Consider the following 15,187-nt stretch of genomic DNA (forward strand, 5'->3'; position numbering starts at 1 on the left):
ACTTAAAATGTTCTTCTTCTCCTTATCTTCTCCACCAAAACAAATCAAGGGCCTACTTTTCATTTCATCCTTTTGCACAGGTTTATCCATCATTCCGTTGTCTTTTTATGAGAACTTGCATTTTTTTTAACTCTCTACTAATTAGAATAAAAAAGGTTTTTTTCTCCTCCAAGTAATTCAGACATAGTAACAAGTGAGGAGTTCCTGTTTCTCTGCCTTTCACTGTGTCCCTTTTGATGTGCAACAAGAGATACATTGTTAGGAAGGTGACTGGAATTATACATGATTTCTTTATTGCACCATTTGCTGAATCTTATTTAGTTATTCAGGTGACTGGGAGGTGCGTAACAGGGCTGCATTTGTGATTCATCTTCCACTCTTGGATGCTTGTTCCCTTCCTGGAAAAGAGGAGAGAGAAGTCCTGTCTCATTCTCTCTAGCATCTCCAGCCCCTTAGGCATCCCCTGGCGTAATTTAGGCATCTGCATCCTGTGTGCATCCATGTGCATCTAGGGCACACAGGTTGGCCTTACTCATTTACCACCTAACCACAGTATAGCCTCTGGCCCTTCTCCTAAACACATATTTCCAGTTAGGTTCCTTAAAAACAAAACAAAACACTATTTTTACTAGTTTTGTTCACATATAACCTTTTAAAGTTTTTATTTAAATTACGGTTAGTGTAACAGACAGTCAATACTAGTTTCAGGTGTACAGTTTAGTGATTCAGCACTTAATGTACATCACCTGTTGCTTGTCACAAGTGCCCTCCCAAATTCCCAGCACCTGTTTTACCCATCCCCCCCCCCCCCACCTCCCTTCTGGTAACCACCAGTTTGTTCTCTAAAGTTAAGAGTCTGTTTCTTGGTTTGCCTTTCTTTATTTCTCTCTCTCTCTCTCTCTCTCTCTCTCTCTCACTCCTTCTCTTTTTGCTTGTTTCTTTTGTTTCTTAAATTCCACATATGAGTGAAATCATATGGTATTTGTCTTACTTTGACCTATTTGACTTAGCATAATACTCTCTTATCTCCATCCATGTCATTGCAAATGGCAAGATTTCATTATAAATTACATATGAACAGCCACTCTGGAAAACAGCATGGATGTTCATATATTTTGTAATTAAACTAAATTTAATCTAGTTTACCTAATTACATAATTATGTACTTCTATTATTTAACATTCTAGAGTACATTCCTGTGCTTTTTTGTTCTTATAATTTTGGTCGTGACGTTTTAAAACACACAACTTCAATACCTTAAACACGATTCTAAAATCTAAAAAGTTCTGTAAATTAAATGAGTGTATTTTATTTTGCTTTGTTGGGCGTTATTGGTAAATTTTTTCAGTGAAACCTGATGTGAACTTGTTTGATGGCAACCACTGCTCTAAAATTACTCAAATAGAAAAACAGAAAAGACTTTATGCTCTTTATTTACCCTACTTTGTATGAATAATCATATGTTTTACTCAGGAAATTATATATTTGATTACACAGTATTGCCACAGAGCCTGCTGGATGCATTACGTAATACATGGTATATGTACTGTATTATCTTCTGAAAAGCTGAAGTATTCTGAAAAACATTCCCCAAAGGTTTTGAATATGAGATTGTGACTTTCATTGCCACCACAATAGGTTTAGTAATAATTGAAACAATTACATTGCTGGGTTAAAAATCAAAGATAAAGGGGAAACTGACATTGTTAGGACTTAAAAAAATATTTTTTCTCCCCCTTATACTACAAAGCCATCTCAGTACTATTCTGCATTATGCCCACCCTTTTCCATCTGTTCACATCTCTTGCTGTCCAGACTCAGTTGCACATTTTGGTAGAAATGATAGCACTGTTCCTTGCAGCACTCCAAAGCCCCGTTGGTCTTTTAAGACTTGGGTCACCTTCAAGACAGCCAGGAATGAACGCACTGGCTTGTTTCCTTTTTCTTTGCCTTCCTTTGGGATTTTTCCCATACAACCAGGACCTGACAAACATCTTATTCTGTCACTGAAGGGAAATGTCACTGTGATACATATCAGAGTGAAGTACTTCCAGTACTTTTCTTTGTGCCCAAGATTTATTAGAAAGCTGCCTAAAATTATTTGATTGGAGAAAATAACATGTATTAAATTGTGGACCATATGAATAAATGTGACATTGCTGAAATATAAATTTTCTAGATAATGCCTTACCTTCAGGAAAGATCTTTGTTTGTGGAATCTAGACATGTGTTCTAAGTGATTATACCTATTCTTAAAGGTCTGGATAAATAAATTCCTCCAGATAGTAAATTGTTAAGTGTTTTAACTCATGAGAATACAGTAGAGACAGCTAAGCCTACTTGAGGAATCCATGTGTTCCAAATATAACCTTGACTGAAGACTGGTTTTTAGGCTTAAGTATGTGTTCTCTGCATAAATCATTATAATTTAAAACCTGTTCTGTCATTGTTAATAAGAACATGACTAGCATAGAAATTCTGCATGCGTTTAAATTGGGCAACCTTGTTAAAAAATTGGATTATAGTCTTAAGATTCATCTGTGCTTGGATTTTGATTTGATGTTGGACTATTTGATTGAATAGATACTCATTTTGATAAACCATAAGTGACAAAGCAACTTTATTTCAGATACTTTTGCTCTATTTTAAGAAATGCTAAAATAACAGCACTGATTTTTCTGTTTGGATCCATGGTTTTAGATCATCACCTAAACTGTAGAGTTCTATATCTTTTCACAACTGGTTCTCTGAGTGGAACTGTCATCAATATCAACAGAACTTGGAACACAGGATGGACCTACAATACAAAATATAGAAAAATCTGCAGATAAGGACTATACTTGCAGTAACAAACTGAGGCCATAATGGCTCGAATTTAACAAAAATTCTAATAAACAGTATTATAATTTAGCCTTGAATCCCCTGTAATAGATTATCTCTAAAATGTGCCCAACAAAGTATTAATTTTAAGGCCACCATTTTTATGGAGAGTTTTCCTAACAGTGAAAATGTACATCTCTCATTAAGCCCTGTATTCTAATAATAAATTTCTAGAGTTTAAAGCTAATACCAACCTAAAATAAAATTTCATGATAGCTCATCATTAGTTTGATGAGGAAATTTAGTTTTAGAAAAGGAACCTGCTACAATGCTGATTGATATATATGGTTTTTATTAGATAGATATTTTTAAATATTTGTGACTGTATTAATGTTCTGATCAATTTGGGCAGATTTATTAATCTGAATTAGCAATTTTGTCGCACAAAATTTTCTGAAGTTTCTTGTAGTAGAAAAATTGGACTGTATAGGTTTTATAAAGCAACTACCAAATGTTCTTTTATCTATTTATTTACTTTTACTATTTCAACCAAGAATACTGTTTTCTCTGTGTTACTATTTTGACAAAATTTAACTATATTCCTTAACTTATATGACCTATCACTTGTTTTCCTAAGAATTATAAAAGTATCCAAGCATTCTATGAGCTATAGTTTCTTAATAAAAGTATATTTTAGGGGCGCCTGGGTGGCACAGTCGGTTAAGCGTCCGACTTCAGCCAGGTCACGATCTCGCGGTCCGTGAGTTCGAGCCCCGCGTCGGGCTCTGGGCTGATGGCTCGGAGCCTGGAGCCTGTTTCCGATGCTGTGTCTCCCTCTCTCTCTGCCCCTCCCCCGTTCATGCTCTGTTTCTCTCTGTCCCAAAAATAAATAAAAAACGTTGAAAAAAAAATTAAAAAAAAAAAAGTATATTTTATAACTAGGGAGATTTCATAGCCATGTAATGATTTAATTGTTTTTTTCTAAAATCTGCCCTAGTCATTTATTTAATATTTCTGATTAAAAGCTAATCAATGCAATCCTTCTTTTGCTGGGATATGTCTTCAGAGAGTTTGATAACTAATAGTTATATGCTTGAAAGAAACATGTAGAATTAGTTCTACTTAAAGTTGCTGCTTAAACATATGTATTCTTTATGCCTTCTCTCTAGAACCATGTTAAAGCAATGGTAAGGGAATAAAACAACAACAAATACATACAGGATAGAGAGAATGGGAGAGGAGATGAAGGAAAAACAATTTTGAAGGAACAGAATCAGATCAGGAAATGGCCACTGCTTATTTAGCATACTAAAGAAAGCTTAAATCAAAGCCATCAGTTTAAAGGACAGAACTGGCATACTCATGCAGTAGAATCCTTCAAAAGCTCAGCAATTGGAGACACCACTTAGCTCCTGAGTGTGAATGTAATTTAGTGTAAAAGCAGAAGAACTGGCTGAAAGTCTATACCAGAAGAGTTACACACCCAGGTCTCCTTCCACATTTCACACAATTCTATGCCTCCTTTTTCCACCAGCTTCCCAGTCAACTCCTACAGAAGACTAGAATTTATTTATTTATTTATTTATTTTGTTTGTTTGTTTGTTTGTTTGTTATGCGAGGTGTTGAAACTGAGAGACTTTGAACTAAGAAACCTGGAATCATCAAAATCAGGAGGTAACTTACTGCACTTAAATCAGGGTTATTAAGTCAAAGTTTACATATTCGACACAATCCGTTCTCATATTTAGTTCTGAAAATGCCTTCCTGGCAGAATATTGAAGAATTCCTGTGAGGAGCCTTTGGAGGAAAGGCTACAGGTCCTAACAAGTAAGGGACTTGATGACAACAGTCTAGCTAATACACTTACAATGAAGCTACTATTGATCACAGAACTACCAATAAGCCCTTTCATAACTGATTCTTAAATGGGAATATACCCTATACCCCAAAACTTGAGACAGTCTTTTAACAAAAAAAGAAATAAACCAAGAAAAAGAAATAGGAAAAAGAATTCAGGAAGCAAGGAGAATTCAGGGACCAAATACAAAATAAAACAAAATAATTGATTATTTTAATTAGTATTCTCAAAAAAAAAAAAAAAGAAAGAAAGAAATATTGCACGTATGTAACAAGAACAGGAAAAATAAAAACAAGGAATTTTCAGAGAATATCAAAGATTTCTTGGAATATTAAAAATGATAACATAGGGGTGCCTGGGTGGCTCAGTCAATTAAGTGTCCAACTTTGGCTCGGGTTGTGATCATGTGGTTGGTGAGTTTGTGTCCCGCGTCAGGCTATGGGCTGACAGCTCAGATTCTGTTTCCCTCTCTCTCTGCCCTTGCTCTGTCTCTGTCTTTCTCTCTCTCAATAATAAATAAACATTAATTTTTTTAATTCAAAAAATAACATAAGTTATGAAACATAAGTTTGAAATCTTAAGGACAGTAAAACAAAATTTAATAATCAAAGGGATGGAACAAGAAAAATAAGATAAGAACATGACAGAATTAGTCCAGCTTATCTAACATTTGAATGGAAATTCCAAACAGAGAAAATACAGTTGAAGAAATTATTTTTAAAAATATTAGGAAAATTTCCCATCATATTTGGACATGCATTTTTAATTACTTAGGTGTCTAGTACAATGCAGTAAATTAGATCTACACAGAAACACATCAATATGCAATTCAGAACACTAGGGGAAAAATAAAGATCTTAAAAGTTTTTAGAGAGTTTTGTGTTTTTTTCCAAAATGGTCACATGTAATGAATTAGGATTTAATATGGCACATGTCTTAATAGACTCAAGAAGCCAGAAAACAACTAAGTAAAGCTTTTGAAATTTGGAAGGAAAATTATTTCCAAACTAGAATTTCCCACACAGCCATTGTTTTTTTTCATGTGTCAAAGAAGATCCTTTTTAGAAGAAGACATTTTTAGACCTATAAAATTTCCAATTTTTTTCTGCCTTGTTCCCTTTCTCAGGACACTACTTTTATGTATGTAGCACCAAAACCAGAAATTAAATCAAGAAATAAGAAGAGAAATAATAATAATATTATTGTTGTTGTTATTATTATTATTATTATTATTATTATTGCCCAGGAATTGCTCCTGTCTTCCTCAGGAGCAAAGATTGAGCAGATTTGCTAGAGGACCCTTTAAGTTTGGAAGTTTTCTAAGTTCACAATTCCTTAGCTATGAGCTAAGGAAACTTTGTGTGCTGCATTCACCTGGGTGGGAATTATTATTCTATATATTATTAATTATTATCCTATATACAAGAGTCTTGTATATAGGAGAATATAGAGCGGAATCTTTCCAGGATGGTAAATGATAGTTGTGCATTGGGTCTCAAGGGAAACCAAGACAAACTGAAGCTGGAAGAAAGAGGCTCCATGAAGGACGTTTTCATGGAACAGATGCAAATGGTGGGTTGCCTGGCTTTAGAGAGTAATTTTACACTTTTCGTAGAAAGCTTAATAATATGGTGATGATAGGTGCCTACACAATTGAGCAAACAAAATATGGGCATTATTAACAGAAGACAAAGAAAAGGTTGTATGAAATGAAATGTAATTGAAATATATTACAAGGTTCAACTGTGAAGAATACTTAGCATAGTCATTAGTAACAGCAGCATTTGACTTAATCAAAAGTATGATAGACGGAGGATGGGAGACTGTTAGTACAAAAGGGTGAGTATATGTAGTAAGGGCTTCTCTAGAACAGGAAAAAATCAGTAAGACAATAGGAAAATGAAAAAAAAAAGGCTATAAATGGCAGTTAAACATTTAGAAATATTGAAGGCAAAACCAAGACTGGTTAAGAGATGAATTAGATAGATAACGTTGCCTCTGGGTATTAGAAATGCTTGAGGTGGTGTTTTGTATAATTATTTGGCTTTCTAAACTATGTGCATGTATAATTCGTTATTTTTTTTTACTTCATAAAATATAGATTTGAAGATTTTGCCTTGGAGGTCCTGGTTATCAAGCTCCTATAAGTCAAAACTAATTTCATTCCAAATTGTATCAGAAGACTGTTTTTTTCTAAAACTTAAGACCAGATTTCTTTCACATTTTTCTTGAATTCTTCATAAAAATCCATATCCCTTGATATTTGACACCAAATAAAATTGGCTGAAGAGATATCTTACAAGTAAAAGATGGGAAATAACAAGGGACATTGGTGCCACATTCTAATTGATTTTTCTCCAAACTTAATAAGCTAAAACTCAGGTTAATACACTGTCATTTATTTGCATGTCATTTAGGATGAAGCTTAAAAAATAAGTTTTGACTCTTCATGCATTCAACAAATATTAGGTGGCTATTCAATATATAATTCCATTACATTTTGTGAGGCTAAATTATTACATAATTTGTATTTTCATTGAGTTTAAACTGCTTAAAGAGACAACGTGGAATATATAGTTAATTTAAATGGAATACAAATATTAAGCAGTAAGATAAATAACATAAATTATACTACACAACATGAATGATGTGTCAAATGACACACAAAATGTAGTGCTGGGAGTGAGAGGGTCTTGTGGACTCTGCTCATTAAAGAAGTAGGGTTTAGGGGCTCCTGGGTGACTCAGTTAAGCATCTGACTTGGGCTCAGGTCATGATCTCAAAGTTGGTGGTTTCCACCTCCACGTCTGGCTCTGTGCTGACAGCTCAGAGCCTGGACCCTGCTTCAGATTCTGTGTCTCCCTCTCTCTCTGCCCTTTCCCCCACTTGTGCTCTGGTCTCAGTCTCTCTCTCTCAAAAATAAATAAGCATTTAAAAAAATTAAAGAAAAAAAAAGAAGTAGGGTTTACATTGTAGTTTGAAGGATGAGATTTGAGAGAAAATTCCTCATGACATTTCTACATGTCTTGTGGCAGCTTTCATTCTGAAGCTTGTGTTCTGTTTATGTAGCAAACAGCCTCTGATGTTAGAGATGGTGTCTGCTTCCAGGGCAGAGGGAAAATTTGTTTCCTGACCAGGGTAATAAAGGTAATGTCTCCCTCAGGAGCAAAGATTGAACAGATTTGTTAGAGGACCCTTTAAGTTTGGAAGTTTCCTAAGCTTCAATTCCTTAGCTGTGAGCTAAGGAAACTTTGTGTGCTGCATTCACCTGGGCTGCCCCCATTTGCTCCCCTGAAAACTGAGGGAGGAGGAGAACCCATGAAAACATGAGGCTCATATATCCATCAGAGACATGAATAATAAAGTCCTTTGTCTCTGACCCAGGAGTCTCATGTCTTCAGTGAGCATCCATGAAACTGTGACAGGCTAACATGTTAGCCAGCAAAATAGCGGAAATACCAGACTATTAAGCGTCTTATTTAAAAAAATTTTTTTACATGTTTATTTATTTTTGACAGGGCAGGGAGGGGCAGAGAGAGAGAGGGAGACACAGAGTCTGAAGCAGGCTCCTGGCTCTGAGCTGTCAGCACAGAGCCAAACACGGGGCTCTAATTCACAAACTATGAGATCATGACCTGAGCCAAAGTCGGACACTTAACCAACTGAGCCACCCAGGTGCCCGTAGACTCTTAAGATTCTTGACACAGAGTTTAAATAATTAGAGGGGAAGTCCAGGGGCCCCTGGGTGGCTCAGTGGGTTGGGTGTTCAACTTTGGCTCAGGTCATGATCTCATGGTTTGTGAGTTTGAGCCCCGTGTCAGACTCTGTGCTGACAGCTTAGAGCCTGGAGCCTGCTTCGGATTCTGTGTCTCATTCTGTCTCTGCCCTTCCTCCACTTGTGCTCTGTCTCTCTGTGTCTCTCAAAAATAAATAAATGTAAAAATTTTTTTTAAAAATAAAAAAATAAAAAAAATAAAAATTAGAGGGCAAGGCCAAAGGTATTGCATAATGAGTGAGCATTTTGACTAAAGGCACAGACGAGAGATTATGAGAACTGTATTTGGGGGGAATACTAACTATAATGGGGGATTAGAGGAGGAATGAGAGCTTAATTTGAAAGATGAGCTGTCAGATTGTGTTGAAATTTTCTGCCAGTGTTTTCAGACCAATTGAATGATTCTCTGCCATATATGTAACATCTTAAGAAATTATAACTTTAGGATTTAGGACTTCATAATTACTGATGAGAGTCAACATTCTCCTAATATGAACACTGCTTCATTTGCCCTCTCTAAGAAGCAACAACCACTCATTGGGAGCCCCAAGATCCATTTTTGGAGGAATAGAGTATTATAAATATGCGATATATATTAATATATAATGTATATATATACACACATACTGATGCAGATATTTATATATATAAATATATATATGTAAAGCAGGTTCATTGAATTTTGAAGTTCTCCTCCTTCAAATGTATTTGTTGCCTTGAGATTCTTGAGGGCACTTAAAAATTTTTCTAAGAATGTGTTCCCCTAATTCTTTCACTTATTCTTAGCCATGACTATATTGCTCACAGGGTAATAGAGGTCATACAACTTTAAAGGTTAGGGTTTGATTAAAGATGATTTTTAATTCAAAAAGAAATTAGATTCAGAGGCATTAGCTTAATAAGTTTCCATGTGTGCAGACACTGTTCACACATGAGACAAATCTTTTTCAATATCCATTAAACATTTTGTAAGCCTTCTTATTTCTGAAACATATCCCCCACTTTAATTCACTTAGGTATATTTCTGCATTTCATTACATTCAGAGCAAGCAGTGATTTTTTTTTGTCCTTGTCTGTTAGATTAATTTATTACATTTTTACCTGAGAAATTAGTTGGAAATTAGGATGACATGTTACCAATTTATTCCCCAAATACAATTTACCTGTGTTAGAAAAAAAATTATAAACTCCACAGTTAAAAATTATTGACAGTGAGTTGTTTGAGTTTATTTTTACTGGACCCATCAACATGACTTCTGGATAACAAAATTTAGAAAAAGGGCTGGAATGACAAATGATACCAAGGTAAGCTCTGGAAGAAAACAAATACCTTAAGCATGATTTTCTCATTCACCATTTCTCCTCCTAAGACTAATTCACCTTGGGTTTGGAAGGGCTTAATAATGTTTGATGCAGTAATTACAATGCTTATTAAAAATGGGTTACAGTCATGGTAATTACCCTATTAATAAATTTCAAGACAGAATTTTGTAATATTGTGTATACTACAGATGAAGAATACTTATTTCTCAGAGTTATTTACTCATGGGACACATGGCCAATCTCATTCCATACAGTATTAGAGTTACTAACATCCTTCATTGAAAATAAGAGGTGGGCATATAGAGACATCTGCCAAGTCAAGGACTATGTCAATCTCATGCTGATAAGGCTTCATTTTCTATGGTCTTAGATATGAACAAGCAGATAAAAACATATTACATTCCTCTAAATCCACCTAATTTCTTCTGTTCAATTCTTATATAAAGTGTAGTTAGATTTTGTTAATATATTTTTTCTAACAAGACTTTTGCTATTTTTTAAGTGCGTCTCCAATTTTTTGTGCAATGTTTGTAGATTTTTTTTTTAAATTGCGCTGACTTTCCTATAACTTTCAGTATGCAAACATGTCTACTCTTTCTTTCTTGTGACCATTTTAATGGTCATTCTGATGCCCTGCAACTTTTTCATAGATTCATTGTCTCCATTTTATATATTATCCTTTGTATGAGGCATTTCTAAATATATTATCTTCTAGTGGACTCTCTTAACATGCTAAATTTTGTCAGTATTTTTCTAAAAACTTTAGTAAATCTGATTCACAGTTTTACTGTATTTATGAGATGATCCACATAGACTAAATTAGAAGTATTATCCTTATAATCAAAAATTTGAATCCTTACTAATAAAATTGTTTGCTTTGGCTTCTTAAAAAATTAGTTATATTATTTTACTTTCTTGACTATATTTATCTTGTGGTCAAATTTTATTTAAACAGACATTTGAAAATTAACATTCTATTAACATGATTTGTGCAACTGATCATATTGTAAACCTAAAGGCATAATTATATGCCTTTTTACTTCTGTTCCTGTGTATTTCATTTTATTTTCATCTCTGTACAAATATTTTAAGATTTTAAAATGTATTTGTTTTAGAATTTCATTTCCTTTTTATTCATTTAATTTTTTTGTATTTTATGTTTTACTTAAAAATATTACTTCTTATATTTCATCTAATTCATTGCTAAAAATATTCCCTGGGGATAAGACCAAGATCAAACCACTTTAATATGCTACAAACACATTTCTAAATTTCAGGCTATTTCATGACCTGTAGTAGACTCTTTCATCCAATATTTATTTGCTTAATACACATTTAAACTCTGTTTTCTCAGTTTTGGTTCATCTGGGTATGGTCATGAGACAAGTTTCAGCCAGTGGCATGTGAGAAGAAGTGATATATGTCACACTCAGGTTGAGTGCCTGAAACATCTCACATAATTCATAATTATCTTGATTTGTGTACTGTATCTCTGCATACAGACGGCTCCAGTAAAGTGTGTAAGGATCCTGTGGTTTTTGGAGTGACGTGATGGAAGGATATTGAATCTCAGAGTTACCGTTTAGAGGAGAGCTACACAGGAGATTAGTTAGTATAGGAACAATTGAACTGGATTTTTTTTTTTTTTTGAAAGAGACCACATGAGCATAACCACATGCATGCACACATGAGCAGAGAGGTGGGTTGTGCAGAGGGAGGGAGGGTGGGTGGGAGGAAGAGAAAGAGAGAGAGACAAGAGACAGAGAGAATGAATGGGAATCTTAAACAGGCTCCACACCATCATGGAAATGCTAGCCGAAATCAAGAGTTGGATGCTTGGAGGACCTGAGTGGCTCAGTCGGTTAAGCATCGGACTTTGGCTCAGGTCATGATCTCACAGTTCATGAGTTCAAGTCCTGAATGGGGTGAGCTTGAGTCCCCCTTCTCTCTCTCTCTCTCTCTCTCTCTCTCTCTCTCTCTCTCTCTGCTCCTTATGGGATTCTTTCTCTCTCTTTCCCTCCCTCCCTCCCTGTCTGTCTCTGCCCCTCACTCAGTCCCTCTCTCTCTCTCTCAAAAAAAAAAAAAAAAAAAAGGTAAAATAAAGACTATCAGAACTAGAATTAAAAAAAAAAGAGAGAGAGAGATGGATGCTTAACCAACTGAGCCACCCAGGCACCCCTGAATTGGAATATTCATAACAGGAAATTTGTTTTGTTTTGTTTTGTTTTGTTTTGTTTTGTTTTGTTTTAAGCCACTGAGGATTTAGAGATATTTGTTATACTTATCCTAACTGCTGTCTTCTTGGTTCCTCTTTTCATCTATTCTCCATTTCCACACTGTACTCATGAAGTTATAGAGTATCTTAAAAAACACATGGGTCATTTTGTTCTCTTTAGCATATCTGAATGATTTAGAAGTAAGTACACTTTAAGAAAACAAACTCACAAAAAAGCAGAAATCCATTTATTGATTATATGCACAAAATGGGTACAGTAGGGAAATTACTGATTTCTCAGATTTTTTTTTTAATTTTTTTTTCAACGTTTATTTATTTTTTTTGGGACAGAGAGAGACAGAGCATGAACAGGGGAGGGGCAGAGAGAGAGAGAGACACAGAATCGGAAACAGGCTCCAGGCTCTGAGCCATCAGCCCAGAGCCTGACGCGGGGCTCGAACTCACGGACCGCGAGATCGTGACCTGGCTGAAGTCGGACGCTTAACCGACTGCGCCACCCAGGCGCCCCTCTCAGATTTTGATTATACTGTTCCTGATCCCAGGGTAGAAGATAGTCCTTATCTGAGACCTCTCCCCCTCAGAACTCTCTGTTAATGTCTTCTGAAGCTGAAGCATTTTTTAGATTCTCAGTTCTTCTATAAGTTTTGAAACAAGGGGTAATACTTTGTCTCAATGGAAAAATATAACACCAGTATGCTAATTTAATTGACAAATTCCCAGTTTTTATAATATCTCACTCAAATTCTGTCCTTAAAAAAAGTATACAATTTTTATTTGTCTAAAGTTGCTACAACTGAAGTATAAATAAGTGTACTTATTGCTTACTTAAGAAGGCTAGTTTAGGGGGCGCCTGGGTGGCGCAGTCGGTTGGGCGTCCGACTTCAGCCAGGTCACGATCTCGCGGTCCGTGAGTTCGAGCCCCGCGTCGGGCTCTGGGCTGATGGCTCAGAGCCTGGAGCCTGTTTCCGATTCTGTGTCTCCCTCTCTCTCTGCCCCTCCCCCATTCATGCTCTGTCTCTCTCTGTTCCAAAAATAAATAAAAAACGTTTAAAAAAAAAAAAAAAAAGAAGGCTAGTTTAGTAATTTGGGTCAGTCCAACAGTTTTACATTCTGTCTTACAATATATTTTAGACAAACAAGATTATTTTAAAGCTAAATATTAGCATAGCCTTTTTTTTAATGAGAAAAGAGGGGTGCCTGCATGGCTCAGTTGGTTAAATGTCTGACTCTTGATTTTAGCTCAGGTCATGATCCCAGGGTCGTAGGATCTAGTCCCCTGTCAGGCTCTGCACTGACCGTGCTTAGGATTTTCTCTCTCTCTCTTTCTCCTTCTGCCCCTCTCCTGCCTCACTTTCTCTAGAGTAAAATTAAAAATTACAAAAGGAAATGTTTAAAATAAATAATAAATAAATAAGAGAAGAATACTCACCTGTGAAGGATGATTTCTAGAGACTGAAATCTGGTTTTCTTTTTTATTCCAACCCCAAGATTAGATAATAACAGAGATAATATTTAAAAAGAGTTCCTTCATATATAAAAATGGAGAATGTAAAAGACCTCAATAAGTCGGGCTGCCCAAACTAAAGACTCTACCTGATCAACACAATAGATGTTGTTGGTACCCTTCCAATAACTTTTTTTTTTTTTTTTTACTCTCTATATATACGGGAGTAATTTCCAAATGTGTGTGCCTGACTGAAATGCCTTCCTTTAGGTTTTCTTTGGTTTCCAGAGTCTACTCTGCCCATATTCTCAGCAGGCAGAAGTTCTGAGAAATTAATGCCCTTCACATATTCTTCAAAATATTGTTAGCAATAGTTGGTATATAAATACCCCAGCTCACTTGCTCCTTGGATAGGATGACTCAGGCTGTTTCACTATCCCACAGTTCCTCAGGAAACTCTGAATTCTAATTGCTTACAGTTGTCACTAGCTTAATAATGTTCTCTATGTTTATTTCCTCACTTTCCAAATAACCTACTGGTGTTTATGGGAATACTTTCAGATGCACTGTTTGCCCTTGAATCTTTGTCTGAAGAGTTTGCCTCTGGGGAAACTCAGAAGACACAATAAATATTGAAAAAACATTTAACTTGGTATAATGATAAATTGTTTGGAATGGAACAAGTAGATTTTGGTTGGGTTTTTTTTGGCATTTTTTAAAGTTTTTATTTATTTATTTTGAGAGACAGAGAGAAAGAGTGGGCGGGCCTGGGGGAAGGGAGAGAGAGAGGGAGAAAGAGAAGCCTAAGCAGGCTCCATGCTATGCAAAGAGCCCGATGAGGGGTTCAAACATAGAGCCTGATGAGGGGCTCAAACCCAGAGCCTGATGAGGGGCTCAAACCCATGAACTGTGAGTTCATGACCTAAGCCAAATTCAAGAGTTGGATGCTCAGCCAACTGAGCCACCCTGGCACCCTGGTAGATTTTAGTTTTAAGAGAGAACAACACATTTGATTTATTTGTATTTTTATAATCTTTATCAGAAGTTATTTTGTACAAAATAAGTATTACAATATTGATTACCACATATTTTCACTTATATAATTCTCAATATAATTTTTATATAATCACAAAGCATCTTTTTAACAATAATTTCAACATCAATTTCAAAGTATAGTTTTTTGTTTATTTATTTTGAGAGAAAGAGAAAGAGAGCACAGGAAAGGGGCAGAGAGACAGGGAAAGAGAATCCCAAGCAGGCTCCATGCTGTGAGTGTGAATTCCCACTTGGGGCTGAAACTTGCCAACTGTGAGATCATGACCTGGGCAGAAATCAAGAATCAGATGCTTACCCAGCCAAGCCACTCAGCTGCCCCACCCCCAAAGTATAATTTTTTATTTCATCTCTGGAGAAGGGGAAGTCTTGAATTCATCTTGTATTCTCTTCTAACCGTGAGTTTCATGTACAGTTGTCAGATTTAATGGAACAAATTCTGTAACATGTCCTTGGGTCTCTAGAAGACCTACCTGGCCTGCCTATTTCATACTTGGTCACTGATTCTTGTTCAGAGAACATAATGGAAGAATTGCTTTTAAATCAATGTAGTCCTGGGGCACCTGGGTGGCTCAGTCGGTTAAGCGTCCAACTTCAGCCAGGTCACAATCTCACGGTCCGTGAGTTCGAGCCCCACGTCAGGCTCTGGGCTGATGGCTCAGAGCCTGGAGCCTGTTT

At 35.8% G+C, this 15,187-nt stretch overlaps 1 protein-coding gene across 2 annotated transcripts in view; it reads left to right on the forward strand.

Moving 5' to 3' along the window:
- MDGA2 (MAM domain containing glycosylphosphatidylinositol anchor 2) overlaps positions 1-15,187 on the forward strand; it is an 870,482-nt gene that overhangs the window by 464,075 nt on the left and 391,220 nt on the right. The window lies entirely within an intron of this gene.

Source organism: Puma concolor, chromosome B3 (assembly GCF_028749965.1).
Source record: "Puma concolor isolate L17-30 chromosome B3, mPumCon1.1.hap2, whole genome shotgun sequence".
NCBI classification, from domain to species: domain Eukaryota; kingdom Metazoa; phylum Chordata; class Mammalia; order Carnivora; family Felidae; genus Puma; species Puma concolor.